This window comes from Rhipicephalus microplus, chromosome 3, assembly GCF_043290135.1.
Source record: "Rhipicephalus microplus isolate Deutch F79 chromosome 3, USDA_Rmic, whole genome shotgun sequence".
Taxonomy (NCBI): Eukaryota; Metazoa; Arthropoda; class Arachnida; order Ixodida; family Ixodidae; genus Rhipicephalus; species Rhipicephalus microplus.
This window is the reverse complement of record NC_134702.1, coordinates 199555426-199561841: the sequence shown is the minus strand read 5'-3', so window position 1 is coordinate 199561841 and position 6416 is coordinate 199555426. Positions and strand designations below refer to the sequence as shown.

The 6416-nt window shown below is 45.3% G+C and overlaps 1 non-coding gene across 1 annotated transcript; it reads left to right on the top strand.

Moving 5' to 3' along the window:
• Positions 1–229: 229 nt before the first annotated feature.
• TRNAA-CGC (transfer RNA alanine (anticodon CGC)) lies at positions 230–301 on the top strand. The gene has a single exon. It is a non-coding gene; the product is annotated as a tRNA-Ala (tRNA).
• The last annotated feature ends 6115 nt before the right edge of the window (positions 302–6416 follow it).

Here is a 6416-nt window from a genome sequence, read left to right as displayed (position 1 = left end):
ATTATTATTATTATTATTATTATTATTATTATTATTATTATTATTATTATTATTATTATTATTAATTTTATTATTATTATTAACATATCCAGACTGAATGATCCACCTCACTTTAGGCCGATCCCCCACAATGAATAGAGGCCAAAAATCATCATAATCATCGTTCATTCCCAGACGTGGATATGCTGTCATTCTTGGCAGTGTATCACTGAATGCACAAGAGTATATTGGGGGTGTAGCTCAGTGGTAAAGCGCTCGCTTCGCATGTGAGAGGTCCCGGGTTCGAACCCCGGCACCTCCAATCTTTTTTTCTTCCGTTCTAATTCTCCAAGACGTACCCTAATACGTGTGTTTCTCTGGATCACTTAAAGTTTTCGATTGCCTGACATGTCGTCACCTGTTTGTGTGTGTAAGTGTGTGACATTTACTGCACCTCAAACACCGAGCCTTTCACTGCATCTAAAACGCCTAGCCTAAAACCCCGAACCTAAAGGGGGCATTCACGGATACGTCGAAGTTTAGCACCTGAAGGCAGCCAAAATTTAAGTTTGTGAAAAAAAATGGTAACGTATCTGCGCGTTTTTCCGGAAGGTCTTCGAAAGATGATAATTTTCTGTCTTCGGAGACAGAATTGAAAGTTTATTCGACCTTCTGCGCGAGAAAATTGGCCAATTGGCGCTGCGGGAGACATAGATGTCATCTAGCTGTAATTTGAAGACACGAAGTTTTTTCTAGAAACGCCAAGTCACTGGTAGGTGGCAGCTCCATGTAGTTTTAATGCATCGAAATAGCAGCAAAGAAACACAGGCCCTTGTGGCTAGAATTCTCGGATATCAAGGGAGCGTACGATAGCGTGGTACAAGAGGAATTGTGGGGAATACTGGGCACACTATGCGTGGAAGATGTAGTCACTAATATTTTAAAGAATATCTATAAAGGTAACAAGGTAATTATAGAGTGGGGAAAACAGGTATCTAAGCATGCAGAGGTAAAATGGGGGCTTAGGCAGGGGTGTCCCCTCTCACCCTTATTATTCATGATGTACCTACAAGGATTAGGGGCCAAATTAGAGGGAAGTGGACTGGGCTTCAACCTCTCTTTCGTCAAACAAGGAAAACAAGAAACAGGCACTACCAGCGCTGATGTACGCAGATGATATAGTGCTAATGGCTGACAACAAGAAAGATTTGCAGGGATTGGTGGGCATCTGTGGTAATGAGGGAGATACGTTAGATTTCAGATCCAGTAAGGAAAAATCAGCAGTCATGTTTTTAATGATAATGAAGGTAGTGAGCTTAAAACACAGGAAGTCACGCTAGAGATAACAGATAAATACAAATATCGGGCGTATGGATTAGCAATGGCGCCGAGTACCTAAGGGAACGCGAAATATACGTGTCGAATAAAAGTAACAGGAATGCAGTGGTAATTAAAAACAGGGCACTGTGGAATTACAATATGTATGATGCTGTGAGAGGAATATTGAAAGGGGTCATGGTTTCTGGTCAGACGTTCGAAAATGCGGTCTTGTGCATGAGTACAGAAGTTCAAGCAAGATTAGAAATTAAGCAACGTGGAATAGGTAGGCTTGCCTTAGGAGCTCCCGGGAATACGCCAAATCAGGGAGTACATGGAGATGTGGGATGGACATCATTTGAGGGCAGGGAAGCTAGCAGCAAGATAAAATTTGAGAAGCGATTGAGGGAAATGAGGGAGGAGCGTTGGGCTAGGAAGGCATTCAGCTACCTGTACATAAAGAATGTCGATACAAAATGGAGGAATCGAACCGGAAAATTGGCTGGTAAATACTTGGAAAACAGCAGGGGGCCAAACCAAAAAGCATTATCGGTTAAGAAAAAGGTGAAGGAAGTTGAGACCGATATGTGGAGAATCGGTATGATTAAGAAGTCCGCCCTAGAGATCTATCGAACTTTTAAGCAGGAAATTGCCAAGGAAAGGATCTATGATAATACTCGGGGTAGTTATCTACTGTTTGAGGCCTGGACGGGAGTATTGTGAACCAAGACATATCGGGCCAAATACGAAGGGGTAGACACGGTATGCAGTGCGTGTTGAGAGGAAGAAGAAACTGCCGAACACTTGATAATTTTCTGTAAAGGGCTTCACCCTATAGTTCAGGATGATGGCGCAGAGTTTTTCAAAGCACTGCGGTTTAGGGACAGGGAGGGCAAAATAGACTTTAAGTGGGTAGATTTAACTAGAAGGAGGTTTTCTGATTGGTGGCTAAAGTCAAGGCACGCACGAGTGAAAATTAAATCCTTCACTGCAAAGTACGAATCCTCAACCTCACTATTTGAGGAAAAAAATAAATCTAGCTTTTGTTCATTAGGTATTATGGCTTGGTGGCCCTAGCCACCACCCGATATAAAGGGTACAGCCATATCCATCCATTCATTCATTCCGTGAAACGTAGGAAATTTCATTTTTTTTATAGCGTCGCATTGCCAGCACCGCTTTAATAGGCACTTCAGTATTCATCATTACGAATCTACACTATTTGGAAATACAGTAACTTATCCATACATGAATTACATATCTATACATTTTGCAGATAAAGTAATAAAGTAGAGAGAGGGAAAACAAGCGTAAGCAACCACACGTTGCCTCCTTTGGCGTTGCGAGGTGAGAGATTGGGAACAGTAAGATAGAAGAGGAGCGGTGCTCATGCGCATGGGCGTGTAAACAGCGCAGAGAGAGATGCTTAGAGGAGAGAGAGAGAGGAACGAATGTGGGCCAGTTGACCCACTGCCTGCATCGGCATTGCAATGCCGATGCAGGCAGTGGGTTCATGGATCTATCTATCTATCTATCTATCTATTTATCTATCTATCTATAGATAGATAGATAGTTAGATAGATAGATAGATAGATAGCATTATAGATAGATAGATAGATAGATAGATAGATAGATAGATAGATAGATAGATAGATAGATAGATAGATAGATAGATAGATAGATAGATAGATAGATAGATAGATAGATAGATAGATAGATAGATAGATAGATAGATAGATAGATAGATAGATAGATAGATAGGACAGGGTGGTGGGAGAAGGGTGGTGGGAGAAGAAGCATAAGACGAGAATTTTCGGGAAGAAATTGCCAAGCTCATTAAAAAGTCGCACACTTCCGGAAAGTAAAAGTCGCCGCTTGAACTGGCCATTTTCGCTGGTGAAATCGAAGGCAGCAGTTTTCCTTTTGTTGCTCTCGACGATGCTTCCACCTGAATGACAATTGTGCGCGGTAACTTTTCTTTATTTCAGAAATATTATTACTACTTGTTTTGCATTTTCCCACGTAGAAGAGCCCCCTGACACGCCGTACTTCTAATTCACAGCTGATGTTGAAGGTTTAACAAACGATGAAATTCGGGGACACGGTGAATAGATGAAAGGGTTCACACGAACGAGACAGCTAGGGCGGCTGCTACGGCACTCGCCTTGAGAAGTAGCATTCCCCACAGGTCACTGAAAAGGAACTTCGTGATGTGACTCAACAAGGGCGCAAAGCTTGCTGTCACGGTTCTGGGAAATGAAGCATTGACCAGGAGCTTTATTTTTTTGTTCTCCCTTTCAACAATACCTTGATTTTTCACTGAAACACAGGCTCACTTGTCGTGCTCTCTGCGACGCTATATTCACGAAAAAGAATTGCCCTGCACTGCGCTCGAGTTTGTAGGCTGTCGACAGGTCCAGCCACACTGGCCAGCTGCTCTCCGTTACACTCAGTGCCACATTGCATGGCTGGCTGGGCGAAAATAGATATTCGGTCACGAGCACAACATACACTGCGTAGATAACGAAGAACAGCTGTTGATTTCAGGCAATAGTGCAGCAGCACATGCCGAGGGGCATGTACCTAAATTACACGGCCGAAGGCTACCAATTAAATGTCACTGTGTGCCGACGGTAAAAGTGTGTTGTGTAAAATAACGTGATATTGTTACGCATGCCTTGGAAGAAAACGAAGATGGGTGAACATGCTGACTGCCCCAAGCTGGAGGAAGAAAGAAGACGACGAGACTGCGATCAACAACCTGGTGGCCGCTCCGGCGCTTCTCTTCGCGACCAAAATAAACGGCCCCCTTCAGCCGTATACGGCATGGTCCTCCTTGTGCGTAACAGATTGGTGGAAGCGTGCTGGGTAAGACAAGCCCAACGACGGGAGCTTCACTACCTGGACTATGCCGCAGCCGCCGTTTTGCCGGACTCCCGCCTGCGCCGATCGTAATGGCCCAAGATCAGCCATCTAACGCTTGAAGGTCAACTCCAACGGGTTCCGTGCCCTACTACCGAGTCCCGCCAACCTTTGGAGGAAAATCAGGAGAGGATGTCGACGCGTGGCTCGTCCAGTACAAGCGAGTCAGCAAGTCCAACGGCTGGGATGCCACCGCTCAGCTCAGCAATGCGGTCTTTTGCCTTACGGATACTGCGCTCGTGTGGTACGAAAACCACGAGGACACACTGACGACGTGGGACGTTTTTGTTGCAGAGCTGAAAGCGTGTTTCGGCGACTCGAGCGTCAAAAGGAAGCGGGCAGAGCAGATATTGTCTCAACGCGCGCAGCTTCCAGGTGAGACATGTACCACGTGTATAGAGGATGTGCTGAAGCTCTGCAAGGTGGTCAATGATCAGATGTCAGAAGACGACAAAGTAGGGCATTTGCTGAAGGGCATAGCCGAAGATGTATATAATTTTCTCATCTGAAAAGAGCACCTGAGCTCGATGTCCGACGTGATTCGACATTGCCGAACTTTCGAACAGCTGAAAATGCGCAGGATTGCTCCAAAGTTCGGCCGGCTCACAAATGTTACAACGGTTGCCAGCATCGACACGAACACCTGCCCAGACCTGTCGTCGACGATTCGAGAGATTGTTCGCGAAGAACTTTTTCGCTATAGAGAACAGACGCATTCCGCAGTTGATCACCACTCTGTAAACGACCAACATTCGGTATATGTGCCCCGTGAGGCTGTGACTGCGCCGCCGCCTTCTACGACCCCTTGGCAATCGATGGTTAGTGCAGCAGCTGTTGAGTACAGCGCACCCCCACAGCCAACGAGAGCACCACGGTTGCCAGCTCCTCGCCATGACCGACGCCCCCAGCGTACGCCTTCTTCGCGACGCCCAGTCTATCCCTATGATATACGGAACGATGATGATATATGGTGTTTTTGGCGCAATGGCCATTTGATGGCCAAAGAGCGCCAGTTCATGAGACAGGAATGTGGACAATGGTTGTGATTAGCGGCTGTATAGAGGCCATAAAATTCCTCGCAGTAAAGCGGGTAAAAACATACAAGTAATAAAATCATGACTATGCCGTGAAAGGTGTGCATGGTGTGAATAGGTGACAAAAGTTGGTGATAATGAAAAACGATGGTGGACATGTATGCCATTAGCACAATTACCTCACACGTTAGTACCCTTGCGTGCAAGGGCCGTGAGGCAAGTGCTTTCCTGTGTAGCCACCGCAGCAAAAACCTCTCTAGAGAGGTCGTGCTACGGGATGCCCGGATAAATGATATGAAAATTACGAATTTCTTTTAAAAACGCTAACAACGATTTATGACTAAAAAGCGGTTCCCTAACAACGAACATTGCAGGGTGTAAAGGTATATGTTGTCGGTAGGGTAATGGAAAATGCTGTTTTCTTATAGTTTCTAAATGTTTACACTGGATTAACACGTGTAGGACGGTTAATGGCTCACCACATCTGTCACACAATGGTGGATCGCCACCAGACAAAAGATATGTGTGTGTCGTGTATATGTGTCCTATCCTGAGTCTCGTTAGTATAACCTCTGTATGACGCGATTTCGATACTGGCAGCCAATGACCAAGGTGTGGCTTAATAACGTGTAGTTTGTTTTGTGTGTGTGTATCCCACTTGCTCTGCCAGTAGTCCCTGAGGTTTCGTTTGAGAGAGTGCTCAGATCGAGGGCCGGGATTGATATGGGTGTAGGGGCAGTGCTTTTGTGGACGGATGCAGCGAGCTGGTCCGCCCTCACATTGCCTTGAATCTCACGGTACCCTGGCACCCAGAACACTACAACATGTTGGTTGAGTGTGTAGAGTGTGCATAAAATGGAGTAAAGTGAAACGAGGACAGGGTTTTTTTGTTTTTTAAGACTGTGCAGAGCCGTTACCACACTGAGGGAGTCTGTATAAATTACTGCTTTTTGTATTTGTGATTGTTTGATGTGTTTAGCTGCCACAAGTATCGCGTAAGCTTCCGCCGTGAAGATACTTGTGCCTGGATGTAGAGGGCCAGCATCCGAAAAGGAAGGGCCAACAGCAGCGTAGGACACAGAGGAGTTATAGGCATCTGTAAAAAACTCAGGACGTGTGTATTTGTGTTGAAGTTCCAAGAAGTATGTTCGAATATGGGCAATA